Genomic DNA, 16768 nt, shown 5'->3' with positions numbered 1-16768 from the left:
CTCCCCCTCTTCCTACTTTCCCCTTGTTTTCCCTCGTCTCAACTTAATTGTCCCAGAGGGGAAATATATTTTGCAGCAATACTCTTTAAACATGGACATAAATACGTTCATTGACGATTGACAGGGACTTCATACATACAGTGCCTCATGAGTGGACATACCCCTTGCACAGTCTTCACATTTTGCTGCCTTAAAATTACATCTAAAAAGGGATTACATTAGATTTCTTTCCTACAGAACTACACAACCTACTCCCCATATTCAAAATGAGAAAGTTAAAACATGTTATAAATTTATATTAAAACCGAAGATGTCTTGATTACATATGTCTTCACACCCCATAGTTAATACTTGGTGGGAACACCTTTGGCAGACATTACAGCAGCTGTGAATCATTTTTAATATTATTCTTCCAACTCTTCACAACTCTTAGGGCAACATATGTCCATTTGTTCTGGTCAGAATTGCTCAAGGTTGGTACATTTGGTTGGGGATCATTGATGGATGCAATATTCAAACCTTGTCTCTGATTTTCAAGCAAATTTAAGTGAGGATAGACTAAGACCACTCAACTCAACACCTCAAGGAAAGCCATTTTGGTGTGTCTTTGGTATAAAAATGTTAATGTCTTGCTGAAAAATAAAACTATCCCAGGGTTAGGTTTTCAGAAGACTCAGGTGTTTTTTTAAAAAACTTTTTACCTGGGCTTTGCTCCTTTCACATTTATTTTGATCCTGACAAACTCCCCAGTCCCTGCCGATGACAAGCATACCCATAACATGATGCTTCTACCACAATACTTAAATACAGAGGGTTTCACTGTGTTGTATTGGATATGACCAAAACCTGTAGTTTTTAATTTAGGCCATACTGTTAATGTCTTTACTTAAGTAAAAATATTTTAAAGTACTACTTAAGTAGTTTTGTTTGGTATCTGTACTTTATTATTTATATTTTTGACTACCTAAAGAAAATGCCCTTTTTTTTTTGTACATTTTCCCTGACACCCAAAAGTACTTGTGCATTTCAAATGCTTAGCAAGACAGGACAATTGTCCAATTCACACACTTAGCAATTTTCTATTAAGGTATCTTTACTCAAGTATAACAATACTTTTTCACCACTGAGTATTACTTAATGTTCTTGTTGCCAACTGAATGGATGAATTTAGTGTGTTTAACAGGCTTCCTTTCCCTTTGTTATTCAGGCCAGTAATGTAGAGTGGTGGCAGCATCAACTTATGGTCATAGCCATATGGGGGTGGGTGGCTTAGGAGTATTTTTGTCCACTCATACAGGAGTAATAAATCCCTACTTGAAGGAGTAATCTAATTTAGTGGATTTGTTTTATTTTCTATCCTGGGAGCACCCTCAGCACTCCTAGCACCCATGAATATGGGTATGTTTGTCACCAGCAGGGCCTGGGGAGTTTGTAAAAATGTTAATAAATATGAAAGGAGCAAAGTCCAGGTAAAAAGTTAGAGGGAAAACCTGCCTCAGTCTTCTGAAAATCCTGGTATAGAATAAAACATTTCCACGGCATAATTACCCACATTTTAATTCCAAAGACACCAGAATAGCTTTGCAAGTGGTGTTGAGTGTTCTTGAATGGTCCAGTCTCCGTGCTGACTTAAATCTGCTTAAAAAACTCAGACAATGTTTGAATATTGCTGTCCATCAACGATTCTCAACCAAATTTACAGAGCTTGAACAATTGACAAAAACAATAGATATACTGTGCATTTGGAAAGTATTCAGACCCCTTGACTTTTTCCAGTTTGTTTCGTTCCAGCCTTATTCTAAAATGCATTAAATCGTTTTTTCCCACTCAATCTACACACAATAACCCATAATGACAAAGCAAAAATCAGATTTTGAAATTTTGGCAAATTTATTAAAATATCACATTTACATAAGTATTCAAACGCTTTACTAAGTACTTGTGTTGAAGCACCTTTGGCAGTGATTACAACCTCGAGTCTTCTTGGGTATGACGCTACAAGCTTGGCACACCTGTATTTGGGGAGTTTCTCCCATTTTTCTCTGCAGATCCTCTCAAGCTCTGTCAGGTTGTATGGGGAGCGTCGCTGCACAGCTATTTTCAGGTCTCTCCAGAGATGTTCGATCGGGTTCGAGTCTGGGCTCTGGCTGGGCCACTCAAGGTCATTGACTTGTCCCAAAACCACTCCTGTGTTATCTTGGCTGTTTGCATAGAGTCATTGTCCTGTTGGAAGGTGAACCTTCGCCCCGGTCTGAGGTCCTGAGCGCTCTGGAGCAAGGATCATCAAGGATCACTACTTTGCTCTGTCATCTTTCCCTCAATCCTGACTAGTCTCCCTGCTGCTGAAAAACATCGCCACAGCATGATGCTGCGACCATGCTTCACCCTAGGGATGGTCCCAGGTTTTCTCCAGACGCGACGCTTGGCCTTCAGGCCAAAGAGTTCAATCTTGGTTTCATCAGACCAGAGAATCTTGTTTCTCATGGTCAGAGTCCTTTAGGTGCCATTTGGCAAACTCCAATCGGGCTGTCATGTGCCTTTTACTGAAGAGTGGCTTCCGTCTGGCCACTACCATAAAGACCTGATTGGTGGAGTGCTGCAGAGATGGTTGTCCTTCTGGAAGGTTCTATCTCCACAGAGGAACTCTGGAGATCTGTCGACGTGACCATCGGGTCACTCTCCCAATTGCTCAGTTTGGCTTGGCAGCCAGCTCTAGGAGGAGTCTTGATGGTTGCAAACTAATTCAATATAAGAATGATGGAGACCACTGTTCTTGGGGACCTTAAATGCAGCAAACATTTTTCGATACCCTTCCCTAGATCTGTGCCCCGGCACAATCCTGTCTTGGAGCTCTATGGACAATTCCTTCGATTTGATGGCTTGGTTTTTGCTCTGACATGCACTGTCAACTGTGGGACCTTTATATCGACAGCTGTGTGCCTTTCCAAATCATGTCCAATCAATTGAATTTACCACAGGTGGACTCCAAGTTGTAGAAACATCAAGGATGATCAATGGAAACAGGATGCACCTGAGCTCAATTTTGAGTCTCATAGCAAAGGGTCTGAATACTTAATTTATTACACTTTTTTTTTTCTTGAATCTAATTTCTAACAACCTGTTTTTGCTTTGTCATTATGGGGTATTGTGTGTAGATTGATGAGAATGTTTTTTATTTAATCGATTTTAGGATACGCTGTAATGTAACACAGTGGAAAAAGTCAAGGAGTCTGAATACTTTCAGAATGCACTGTATGTTACCGTAAGAGTTGTGCAAGGTTGGTGGAATCAGTCATTCACAGCTATAATGGCTTAAAAGGTACTTCCACCAAGGGGGTGTGAAGACATTTGCAGTCAATGTCTACTCATTTTGTATTTCTTAGTAATTGGCAATCACTTAGTAATCACTTTGAAAATGTGGAGTACATTGTGTAGATCGATGGGTAAAAAAAATCTAATTTCATTTTTATATTTGATTTTAAGGCAGCAAAATGTCAAGACTGCAGTGGGAGTGTAGACTTAGCGACGGTAGGTGATCGACAGGGAATTCATAGGTGAATAAATGTAGCTATATACTTCTTCCTTGCCTCCTCTATTCATCCTCTCACACATGCCATTACGGGGACCCTTTGAGTTGTTTTGCTGAAGGCTGAAACATTTCCAACCTTTTAGGCAAGAGAAGAAAGAGTGAGAGGTGTAGAAAGAGGGAGAGTGAACAGAGTGCTCCTTCAGCTGATGTGCCATTGTGAGGAAACAAATGGCAGAACCATGTGCTGAACTGAACTGACCATTGGAGGCCTGTACAACATGAACATCTCTCTGCTCCCTCTCTTCCTGTCTTCCTCCTCTCTTCCATCTCAACTGACAGCAGGAGGCCAGTACAACATGGAACTACTCTACACCCAGTGGTGATTTTAGCATGTAAATCTTGATGGGGCAAAGAAAAAAAATGTGGGATGCATGTTAGCCAAGCAGCAACACAACACTAAACAATACATTAATTGTACTATAATGGTGACAAACGGTGCCCACAAACTGTTAGGGCCTACATAAAGCTGTCCCAACACCTTACCACTGCTACACCTGGCTATCAGCGGAGCCTTATCTGGCAGCGAAACAGTTCATTCAGCCTCATTTACTGCCTTTAAAAAAACTTAGCTGATATGGCCGACTTGCTTAAGCAAATGTGGTTTCTACTAACAATTGAGATGTACAAACAGCGGATACGAGGCAATGGGTAACGATGCTTCGTGGGTGGCTGTTGTCTGTGTGCAGAGGGTCCCTGGTTCGGGGACGGATGAAAGCTATACTGTTGCATTGAGGCTGTGGACCCGGATCACTGGTTGCTGCGGAAAAGGAGGAGGTCAAAAGGGGGGTGAGTGTAACCGATGTGAAATGGCTAACTAGTTAGCGGTAACTAGTTAACTAGTTAATAGTGTTTCAATCAGTGACGTCACTCGCTCTGAGACCTTGAAGTAGTTCTGTTGCTCTGCTAGGGCCGCCGCTTTTGTTGCGCGATGGGTAACGATGCTTCGTGGGTGACTGTTGTCGGTGTGTGCAGAGGGTCCCTGGTTCGAGCCCAGGTTGGGGCGAGAAGAGGGACAGAAGCTATACTGTTGCATTTGTAAGCAGCTTTATTAACTTAATTACTTTCTTTTCTTTTTTTACATGGTTTGCAAACTGATATGTGACATGTATTAATGCCAAAATAACAAGCAAAACAGGCAAGACCCCCCCCCCCCAAAAAAATATATATATATGTACACGCCTGTTCAAAAGTTTAGGGTCACTTAGAAATGTCCTTGTTTTTGAAAGAAAACCAACCCCCCCCCACATATTAAAATAACATCAAATTGATCAGAAATACAATGTAGACATTGTTAATGTTGTAAATGTATCTATTGTAGCTGGAAACGGCTGATTTTTAATGGAATATCTACATAGGCGTAGAGGCCCATTATCAGCAACCATCACTCCTGTGTTCCAATGGCACGTTGTGTTAGCTAATCAAAATGTATAATTTTAAAAGGCTAATTGATCATTAGAAAACCCTTTTGCAATTATGTTAGCACAGCTGAACACTGTTGTTCTAATTAAAGAAGCAATACAACTGGCCTTCTTTAGACTAGTTGAGTATCTGAATCATCAGAATTTGTGGGTTCGATTACAGGCTCAAAATGGCCAGAAACAAATAACTTTCTTCTGAAAATCGTCAGTCTATTCTTGCTCTGAGAAATGAAGGCTATTCCATGTGAGAAATTGCCAAGAAACTGAAGATCTCGTACAACGCTGTGTACTACTCCCTTCACAGAACAGTGCAAACGGTCTCTAACCAGAATAGAAAGTGGAGTGGGAGGCCCTGGTGCACAACTGAGCAAGAGGACAAGTACATTAGTGTCTAGTTTGAGAAATAGAGCCTCACAAGACCGCAACTGGCAGCTTCATTAAATAGTACCCGCAAAACACCAGTCTCAACGTCAACAGTGAAGAGGCAGTTTATGGATGCTGGCCTTCTAGGCAGAGTTGCAAAGAAAAAGCCATATCTCAGACTGGCCAATAAAAATAAAAGATTAAGATGGGCAAAAGAACACAGACACTGGACAGAGGAACTTAGCCTAAAAGGCCAGCATCCCGGAGTCGCCTCTTCACTGTTCACGTTGAGACTGAAGTAGAAGACAGGATGACTACAGGTGTTCCTTTTCTGGCCAATCGCAATGCCACATTCCATGCTTCAGCTGTGCGTTGAAAGGAAGACTGGTTGGCGATGTCTATTATTTTTTTCTTTTTTACAGAGTAGCTAGGTTAGCCTAACATATTTTGTTCCATAAAGGTTTTAGACCATTGTGTTTGAAATGTAGGCTAGAACGGGTTCGAGAATAGTGGGAAGATGAATCTGAGTGGGCTGGTAGCTGTTCTTGAACCATTGAAAATGACCTGGTGCGCATGCACGCATCCAAAGTGTCAAGATATTCAGAGAATATGTATTTGTTGTTTGTTATTTCATAACTAAGAAAAACATATGTTGTTTTTCTCAAGCAATTTACAATTGTTGTTTAGGCTATGCTGTGTTATGTTAACAATGACAACTATTTAATAAATCATAATTATGTTAACAATAATTACGGAATGAAATGTAGATTTTTTGGGGGGGACTCATCTGTGCTTCCAGTACTGCTTAAAACACACATACTGTCTTCAAAAATTGACATTTTTAAAACTATTTTAGTGTATTATTTTATATAGCTGTGGGGAAGGGCGGAGCTCCCTAGAGACTGTCTGGAGGATAACTTCCTGCCCACCCCCTGCTAGGTGGGAGACCCTGTGGATCTGAAGTAGAACGCTGTGCCGCAACCGGAGTCTGCTGTGACTCAGGTACGGTAGGTGTCAATGTGTATTTCGGTCTAGTGTGTTTCATCGGTTTGTGTGCTTACCCATAAAGGCTATATGTTTATATATATTTCTAATCCATATCATTACATGTCTGTTGTTGACAGAGAGCTGTGTTCTAGACTCACACTGTTTTGGGGAGAGTCCGTACCACTCTCCTGCGGACCACAGCTCCAGAGCCACAAGAAACTCACCGGAGGAACTGCTGATGCATCTACTACACTTTGCCACCAGGGGGCAGGGTGAATACTAACAATCTCACTCTAGACTCGCTCACATTTGAATGATTCCAAATCAACACTTACTAACTAGCCTTTCACACTTCTTCAAGATTGGACATGTATCAGCTATATGGTAATTGTTCCACCTTGCCAACTGATGGAGATTTCGCTATATTGTTGACCACTACTATCAAAGCGTTTTACATCATCTATACAATGTACCTAGCTCTAGCTGTATGGCCAGGGGTCATTTAGAATTGGGAAAAATGCTTAAACCACTGACAGAAATAACAAAAGGAGAAAAAGGATACAAGTTATGAACTGTGAAGAAGGCATTGTTTTTCCACACAAGGATGTATATACAGATAGATACAGTAGACCTACATATTGAATTATTCAATTCTACAAGACATTTTATTTCATAATGCCTCAATAGTTATAGGTATTGTACACACCACCGACCAACTGGTCGGTTGTGTTTTCTACCCAGTTCCAAGACAGGTTTTGGTACTTTTTAAGAGTAATTAGACCTGTCACATAACTTTGGTGAAAGGTGTTTTATTTCCTCCCCACCCTCTCCTCTAACATTCTGGTGTGTGTGTGTGTTATAATGACACCAGGAGCCAAAGTCACATTCAATACCTGGATGGTTAATTATACAGTGTATTGATGGTTAAATAATAACTGGTCTGAGGTTTGAGAAGACCAGTATGTGATATTGCGATAAGAAAATAGCAAGTTACCTTGTGGTGAGCGAGAGTGAGAAGGTGTGGAACATATGCAAGTCAATAGTAGTTCGAGCAACTAGCTCTCACAGTCTCACTTCAGAATTAGACATTCATACACATTTTTAAGTTGTTGCAAATATCAAAAGTGTTTAAGGTTACGTTTAGGCATTAACTCTGAATGGTTAAGGTAAGAGTTAAGGTTTGTGATAGGTTTTAAAACAAAAATCTCAAAAACAACTTTCCAGCACTGGATTCAAACTTAGGCTACAACCTTTGGAATCAGAGGCAGATGCTTACAGGAACCGACTTTAAGGTAACAGTGCTCACTGTTGCTCCTAGTGGCCGGTTTCAAAGTAATCTCCCGGCATCCTCAGACATGGGAGGACGTGGAATACTGGGTGTGTTTGTAAATTCATTCTGGAGTGCCACCGAGTGCTCTGGGCGTTAGTGAATTAAGAGCGTTGTCAGATTGTTAGTTCCTAAATTCAGAGTTTCGCTCTAGGAGTGTTCAGAGCGCACACTGGACACTCTGGACGAGAAGTAGGGTAAATCCGAGCATTCTGACCTCACAAGGGCAGTCAAGCACCCAAGCTAACGTTGGTTAACTTGCTAGCTACTTCCAAACACATGAGAGAACACCTCACTCAGACCATTTTACTTGCCCTAGCTGAGCTGGTTAGGCTGTTTTCATGATATCTAGAGTGCTGGTGACTGTAACTGTTCTGCTGGCAACCATTTTATTTGTATTTTTTGCCAATGTTTACTGACGCTGGTCATATTCAACAGGTGTTGAGCGTTCGTAAATTCATCTGCGCTCTGGCACACTCAGACGAGAGTGCTCTGAAATCGGAGTAGATGAGTGGTATGATGACGGAGATGGCAGCATCTTGACTAGCTCTTAAGCAACTCTGCAGTATTTGCTTTGTTTATGTACTATTTTTTACGTTATTAGCTCAGGAATTGTTTTGTGTCATTACATACAGCCGGGAAGAACTATTGGATATTAGAGAGGTGGTAACTCACCAGAACTTCCAGTATTACGACCAGGATTACGACTTCCCTAGAGCAGATCCTTTGTTTGCTCTCCCCAAAGCAATGAACTTATTCCAGAGGCTGACCCAAAACAACGCCGGCGGAGAACAGGTACTCCAGGCGATCTTCTGGTTCGATTTAGGAAGCGTGCACACCACCCACTGCTCCCGGTTATTTTACTCGCTAATGTCCAATCTCAAGATAATACAATTTATGAGCTCAAGGCGAGAGTTACTTTTCAGAGAGACACCAGGGATTGTAACATACTCGGCTTCACGGAAACATGGCTCTCTCGAGATATACTGTCTGACTCTGTAAAGCCAGTTGGGTTCTCAGTACATTGCGCCGACAGGAACAAACATCTCTCCGGGAAGCAGAAGTTTGGAGGTATATGTTTTATGATTAACGACTTATGGTGTAACTGTGATAACATACAGGAACTCAAGTCTTTCTGTTCACCCGACCTAGAATATCTCACAATCAAATGCTGACCGTACTACCTACCGAAACAGAAGACCGCCTTGAAGATCGGTCAAGCAGATACCACGATGGCCCTCAAAGAACTTCACTGGACTTTATGCAAACTGGAAACCACATATCCTGAGGTTGCATTTATTGTAGCTGGGGATTTTAACAAAGAAAATTTGATGAAAAGGCTCCCGAAATTCTATCAACATATTGATTGTTATACTCGCGATGCTAAAACCCTTGACCATTGCTATACTACCTTTCAGAATGCATAAGGCCCTCCCCCGCCCTCCATTTAGCAAATCGGACCACGATTCCATCTTGTTCCTCCCCTCCTATAGGCAGAATCTCAAACAGGAAGCACCCGTGGTGAGGACTATTCAACACTGGTCTGACCAATCAGAATAGATGGGAGCATTTGAGCAAAACTGAAAGCGCGAACCACTGCATTTAACCAGGGCAAGAAGACTGGGAATATGGAAGAATACAAACAGTGTAGTTATTCCCTCCGCAAAGCAATCAAGCAGGCTAAACGGTATAGGGACAAAGTTGAGTCCCAGTTCAACAGTTCAGACACAAGACGTATGTGGCAGGGTCTACAGACAATCACGGTTTAAAAACAGAAAACCAGCCACATTGCGCACACCGTCTTATTTCCAAACAAGCTGAACACCTTCTTCACTCGCTTTGACAATAATACAGTGCCACCGACGTGGTCCGCTATCAAGGACTGTGGGCTGTCCTTCTCTGTGGCCGACGTGAGTAAGACGTTTAAGCATGTTAACCCTCGCAAGGCTGCCGGCCCAGATAGTATCCCTAGCCACGTCCTCAGAGCATGCGCAGACCAGCTGGCTGGTGTGGTCACGGATATATTCAATCTCTTTATCCCAGTCTGTTGTCCCCACATGCTTCAAGATGGCCACCATTGTCCTTAAGAAAGCAAAGGTAATTGAACTAAATGACCATCACCCCGTAGCACTCACCTCTGTCATCATGAAGTGCTTTGAGAGACTAGTCAAGGATCATATTACCTCCACCTTACCTGCCACCCTAGATCCACTTCAATTTGCTTACCGCCCCAATAGATCCATAGACGATGCAATCGCCACCACACTACACACTGCCCTGTTCCATCTGTACAAGAGGCATACCGATGTAAGAATGCTGTTCATTGACTATAACTCAGCATTTAACACCATAGTACCCTCCAAGTTCATCGTAAAGGACGAGGCCCTGGGTTTGAACCCCGCCCTGTGCAACTGGGTCCTGGACTTCCTGACAGGTCATCTCCAGGTGGTGAAGGTAGGAAACAACACGTCTTCAATGATCCTCAACACTGGGGCCCCACAAGGGTGCATGCTCAGCCCACTCCTGTACTCCCTGTTCACCCATGACTGTGTGGCCAAGCACGCCTCCAACTCAATCATCAAGTTTGCAGATGACACAACAGCTTGATTACCAACAACGATGAGACAGCCTACAGGGAGGTGTGGGCTCTGGGAGTGTGGTGCCAGGAAAATAACCTCTCACTCATTGTCAACAAAACTAAGGAGATGATTGTGGAATTCAGGAAACAGCAAAGGGGGCACCCCCCTATCGACATCGATGGGACCGCAGTGGAGAAGGTGGAAAGCTTCAAGTTCCTTGGCATACACATCACGGACAAACTGAAATGGTCCACCCACACAGACAGTGTGGTGAAGAAGGCGCAACAGCGCCTCTCCAATGACGAAATTTGGCTTAACACCTAAAACACTCAAACTTTTACAGATGCACAATTGAGAGCATCCTGTCGGGCTGTATCACCTCCTGGTACGGCAACTGCACCGCCCACAACCGCAAAGCTCTCCAGAGGGTGGTGCGGTCTGCCCAACTCATTACAGGGGAAAAACTTCCCGCCCTCCTGGACACCTACAGTGGGGCAAAAAAGTATTTAGTCAGCCACCAATTGTGCAAGTTCTCCCACTTAAAAAGATGAGAGAGGCCTGTCATTTTCATCATAGGTACACTTCAATTATGACCGACAAAATTATTTAAAAAATCCAGAAAATCACATTGTAGGATTTTTTATGAATTTATTTGCAAATTATGGTGGAAAATAAGTATTTGGTCACCTACAAACAAGCAAGATTTCTGGCTCTCACAGACCTGCAACTTCTTCTTTAAGAGGCTCCTCTGTCCTCCACTCGGGAGATTCAGTGGTCTTGTATGTCTTCCATTTCCTAATAATTGCTCCCACAGTTGATTTCTTCAAACCAAGCTGCTTACCTATTGCAGATTCAGTCTTCCCAGCCTGGTGCAGGTCTACAATTTTGATTCTTGTGTCCTTTGACAGCTCTTTGGTCTTGGCCATAGTGGAGTTTGGAGTGTGACTGTTTGAGGTTGTGGACATGTGTCTTTTAAACTGATAACAAGTTCAAACAGGTGCCATTAATGCAGGTAACGAGTGGAGGACAGAGGAGCCTCTTAAAGAAGAAGTTACAGGTCTGTGGGAGCCAGAAATCTTACTTGTTTGTAGGTGACCAAATACTTATTTTCCAACATAATTTGCAAATAAATTCATTAAAAATCCTACAGTGTGATTTTCAGAATTTTTTTTTATCAATTTGTCTGTTATAGTTGAAGTGTACATATGATGAAAATTACAAACCTCTCATCTTTTTAAGTGGGAGAACTTGCACAATTGGTGGCTGACTAAATACTTTTTTGCCCCAATGTATAGGGCTATATATCAATCTAGAACATATTTTGGATGCAATTTGAATGGAATTGATGGAGAGAGAAACAGAGAGAGTGCTCTCATATGTGCAGTAATTTAAAACAACAATATTTGAGTGACAGGCTGTTTTAAAAATACAAATCTTTACAATAAAAAAAATGGGACCCCCGAAAGCCAGATGGAGATGGGTAAATTAGAGGCGCATTCGGTCTTTATATTATAGACTATGCTGCAGAAAATGTAGGCCTACCTGTCACAAGAAAAAAAGAGCTGGGCTGTCTGTCCCCACCCTGTGAGTTTACGATTCATCATGTAGAGGCCTTAGAGAAGCCAAATTTAGACATTGCATATAATTAAAGAGTTCAATTTCACGCCATGCTCTTCATACAAATAATTTATTATAATTTACCGGTTTCTCACAGTTATTTATCCCGGGAAAGGGGAGTGGTTTTGGGCGGGAAATCTCGGTAACCGGGTTCCAACCATTCAACCCTAGTGTGTGTGTGTGTGTGTGTATACATGCATGCATGCACGTAAGAGACATTGAAAGAGAGAAAGAGATCAAAATTGGCAGTAACTATAATTGGCAGTTATGTCCCCTAACAGGTATTGCTGAAAGTTGTTTATTTAGTAGCACAGGCAGGCTTATAATTAGTGGATTGTATCTGTTGTGACTTGCTGACTTTCAGTTGATATTCATCAACAACTAGGCTGCCATTCTACGGTCATTCTATAGTCACAGTTTAAAACAACACAAATCACCTGACTTTAAGGAACATTTATGAGTGTAATTCTCGGAAGTACTTCAGCTACCTCCAGTTTTCGACTTAGATTGAAATAGGTTCCAGGTACTCATTCTGGGTGCCGGTACTGTTTATGTTTAGGTGCAGGAGCTCCACAATACTTTGAGCTGATATTCTATAAGAGGAACAGGAGCTCAAGCAGTAGAATATTTGAGGTGTCGGCACTCAGCTCCAATGAGCTCCTGCCCATGTCAAGCACTGGCTACCTCTCCAACTCTTTGTTCTCTGAAAGAACACTACCACATGTACCACTACAACTGTTACTACTACTACTACTACTACTACTACTTTATTACCATGCTTACTGAAGCCACTATTACAACTTCCTCTACTGCAATGACCACTACCATCACTAAGGCCACCATACTGCAACTCTTACAACTGATGGTAAACATTGCAGGTGGCATTGCTAAGTGCTGCATGAAGACATATATGGACATTCCCACCAATCTGCTGAGGAGAGGAGAGCAGAGATGCAGTTGAGCAATGGTGTCTGTGAGTTCAACACAATACTGTCTAGAGTACTATCATTAGAATCATTTAAACTGTCATACTGTACAGGAAGGTGTAGTTATGACATACTAGTATGTCTGATATGATTTACGTTAAAGATTCAGTTATGCTAAAGGCATTCTGCTTCAGACGGTGACCTGAGACAATGATGGTCTTATCCTCCATGTCCACAGACTGCATGTGAAAGGGAAGAAGCTATGTGCCCACCCCAAGATCAAGAGAAAGCTGAAGAGACTCCAGAGGAAGGGGCAGAAAAGGCAGAAGAGGCCTTGGTGCTCTGTGGAGGGAGGGAACTCGTTAATGTGCGGCAGCTTGACTTTTCTGTCATGTATTTTTATACTTTGTACTTGTTTATTATGAAGTGTTCTGGAGGAGTTTTTTAATTGCATTAGTATGTTATGTGTGTTAAGCAGAAATCTGTGGTGCATGTGTGCTTAAAGCTACTTGTAATCCATCAACTAATCAATGTCATTCATGAAATGGTTTCCTATGGAATAAAACGTGTAATATCATCAAGGCTGGTCTGTGATATATGAAACATTCTTGTGTTGTTGATATTCTCATAAGCTGCGAGATATTAAAATGCTATCACTGTGGTCACCAACCCTCATTCTAAAGAGGTATACAGGTTTTTTCCCCAGCCCTGCACAAACACAACTGATTCTGCTACTTGAGGTTATTGATGATTAGTTGAGTAGCTGGTGTGTTAGTGCTGGAATGAGCTCATGTTGCACAACATTTCTATAGGCTATGAAATTGTGTGAGAAAACAGAATGGTGGCCTCTATTAAAAAGAGGAGGCTCCCATCAGCTTACTATAGGCTAAGCCTACTATTTTTTATTTCTCAGTCTTTCTAATATTAAGCACATTGCTTCTCTTTAAAACAGGAGTATAGCCTACCTGGCTGGCATGAAAATGGACCATGGGAAAAGTGTCCTTCATTCGCTATTTAAGTGCATAGATGACGTGTATTTTTTCCCCCGCTGCCCCTCTTTCGAGACAGGTGCATCATAATGGTTCAATTTAAATCAAAACAAATTTCACACATATATTATTTAGTATATATTATCTTGTAAAGGCAAGATTAAATCAAGAATAGTGTGATGGGTGACAATATTACTCCATCTCTTGTGAATTATATATTATCACTTGTGAATGATGCCCAGCTTAAGGCAAACAGCGCATGTTTTTTTTGCAACTTTTTCTAGTCATAGCAGCACACCTCATGTGCCTAGCCTCACAACTAAAGTGGCCTTACAACTAAAGTGGCCAAACTTCTTAAAAGGAACCACATTAATCCACTTTACAATGGATGTAGGGCCTGCGCCTGAGTTTCAAGTGTGGGAAAGATCATTTTTATGGTAAAAATGCACCTTTATAATTAAAAGCATTACATGCATAATTGCATCTGTGGTCACTTTTGAGAATGGTGCTAATGGAACATTCGCACTTATTGCTGTGTGCGCATTGCTGAGCTCATAATGTGAAGAAATAGCCTAATAGCTTATCAACATTTTAAGCTAAACGTTCTCATCTGTTGCAACAGGCTGATTGCATAAAACAGTTTTTTTAATAGTAGTGGTTGTATTAATTTGGGATCTATCGCATCCCACAACTGTCCCGGACTATGTTTGGAATATTTAATTCACGGACAGAATAGAATAGGTCAACTTTTGTACTTTGAGGGATAGTAGATTGACATAGGCTAGTGCTTTTGCTGTTCGTTGGGTCTACTCCTCTTGTTGGCTGATGAAAAGTAAATGTGGACAGTTCTTCCAACATCTTCAATATACGCCTTGGAATTGCACAAGGACGCACACAGTTGCGTTCCCGATGTGTCTGTCTTCACTTGTAGCCCGTGAGAAAGAGAGAATGATAAAGTGTGTATAGCCTGCGCAAAAAAAACAAAGCAGTGCTCATGCTTTTCATGCAACTTTTTTCAAATCATCTTTAGAGTCACATCATGCAGCCTTCGAATGTATTAAAATCAAAACATATAGCCCAAAATTTGTATCACAACTAAAGTTACAAAATAACTCTATATTAAGTATATAGGAGTTCCTGTTTTTTTGTTAATTGCTCAACACTGCGCAACACTGCGCACTCCCTGAAATCATTTGGAGAAAATATCCTTTCTATTTTTTTCAGTTTTGTTCAATTGTATTCTTCATACTATAAAATAATGCTGTAATTCTAAGCAAATATTGTCTGCTAAATGAACTAGCGTAGCCCACAGCCATGTGGAATAGCCAGATCAGGGCCTACCATAAGGACAAAGCAGAGTATGCTATTCTGTTCTTCTGAAATAGACTACATTTTTTTCATATCATGTTTCTTTTGACCTGTCTAAAATAAATAATGTATTTATTGTGATGGTGTAGGCTATATTACATGGATTTATTACACTTTTAAAAATTATCCTAAAATCACCACGCGCAATGCCAAGTATCGGCTGAAGTGGTGTAAAGCTCGCCGCCATTGGACTCTGGAGCAGTGGAAACGCATTCTCTGGGCCCCTTAGTTACAGTGAAGGAAAATCTTAATGCTACATTATAGAATGACATTCTAGACAATTCTGTGCTTCCAACTTTGTGGCAACAGTTTATGGGAAGGCCCTTTCCTGTTTCAGGATGAAAATGCCCCTGTGCACAAAGTGAGGTTCACACAGAAATGGTTTGTCAAGATCGGTGTGAAAAAAACTTGCCTGCACAGAGACCTAACCTCAACCCCATCGAACACCTTTGGGATGAATTGGAATGCTGACTGTGAGCCAGGCCTAATCACCCAACATCAGTACCCGACCTCACTAATGCTCTTGTGGGTGAATGGAAGCAAATCCCCACAGCAAAGTTCCATTATCTAATGTAAAGCCTTCCCAGAAGAATGGAGACTTATAGCAACAAAGAGGGGACCAACTCCATAATAATGCCCATGATTTTGGAATGAGATATTTGACGAGCAGGTGCCCACATACTTTTGTATCTATCTTAAAATGAATGCATTGCTTTAGATAAGAGGGTTTGCTTACTGACTAAAAATGTACATGTTTCACACCAGTCTAGAAAGATAGGAGAGGAAGCCGCTATATAGACTATGTGATGCCTACTTGGTATTACATTCTGTCTTCCAAGGAGAGAGATGTGCTGAAGTCTGTGAGACTGGAGAAGGAGGAATCGGAGAAGGAGGAAGCGAAGAAAGAGGAAGAAGCGGAGAGGGAGGAAGCGGAGAAAGAAGAAGCGGAGACAGAGGAAGCGGAGAAGGATTAAGTGGAGAGGGAGGAAGCAGAGAAGGATTAAGTGGAGACAGAGGAGGATTACGTGGAGAGGGAGGAAACAGAGGGAGAGAAGAGCCACTGAGCAGAGTAAAACAATGCTTCAGCTCAGCTCTCTTATCGCCTGCCTACAAACCTGTGTAGAATAAAATGGACTCAGTGAAACGTTTCTAGATTTTGTCATAAAAGCAGCCAAGTACACATATGAGGAACTGTTCTAATTGTATTATCCAGTTACATTCACTAAATATCCATTTGGCTCCAAGAGCAGTGACTTCCAGCAGGGAGGATGTGACCTGTGTGGACTCAAGACAGACAAACAAACATATACACAGATACACAGCTAAATACAGTTTGATCTAGCCTGGGAACAGATCAAGTTTGATCTAAAAGAAAGGTGCAAAGTTTGCACTGACTGAACATTTTTAAAAACAAATTCCACAATGGCATCCTCTAATGGACTTACCTTTTGGTAATTTAGCAGAGCGATTTACAGGAGCAATTCAAATGCAATGTCATTCTACAAACAAAAGATTAGGTCTATATTATAGCCTAGAAGTTGACCATCACTGGAAATGAATTGTGAATAATCATGCAGCAGTCCATATGATTCAGCAAAATGACAT

At 41.5% G+C, this 16768-nt stretch overlaps 1 long non-coding RNA gene across 1 annotated transcript; it reads left to right on the top strand.

Moving 5' to 3' along the window:
• Positions 1 to 6278: 6278 nt before the first annotated feature.
• Positions 6279 to 13380, top strand: LOC110536347 (uncharacterized). Its single transcript, XR_002475410.3, has 4 exons — positions 6279 to 6372; positions 6495 to 6741; positions 12759 to 12853; positions 13045 to 13380. It is a non-coding gene; the product is annotated as an uncharacterized LOC110536347 (long non-coding RNA).
• Positions 13381 to 16768: the final 3388 nt, after the last annotated feature.

This window comes from Oncorhynchus mykiss, chromosome 11 (genome assembly GCF_057628025.1).
Source record: "Oncorhynchus mykiss isolate SJ-2025 chromosome 11, ASM5762802v1, whole genome shotgun sequence".
NCBI classification, from domain to species: domain Eukaryota; kingdom Metazoa; phylum Chordata; class Actinopteri; order Salmoniformes; family Salmonidae; genus Oncorhynchus; species Oncorhynchus mykiss.
This window is presented reverse-complemented; position numbering and strand designations above follow the sequence as displayed.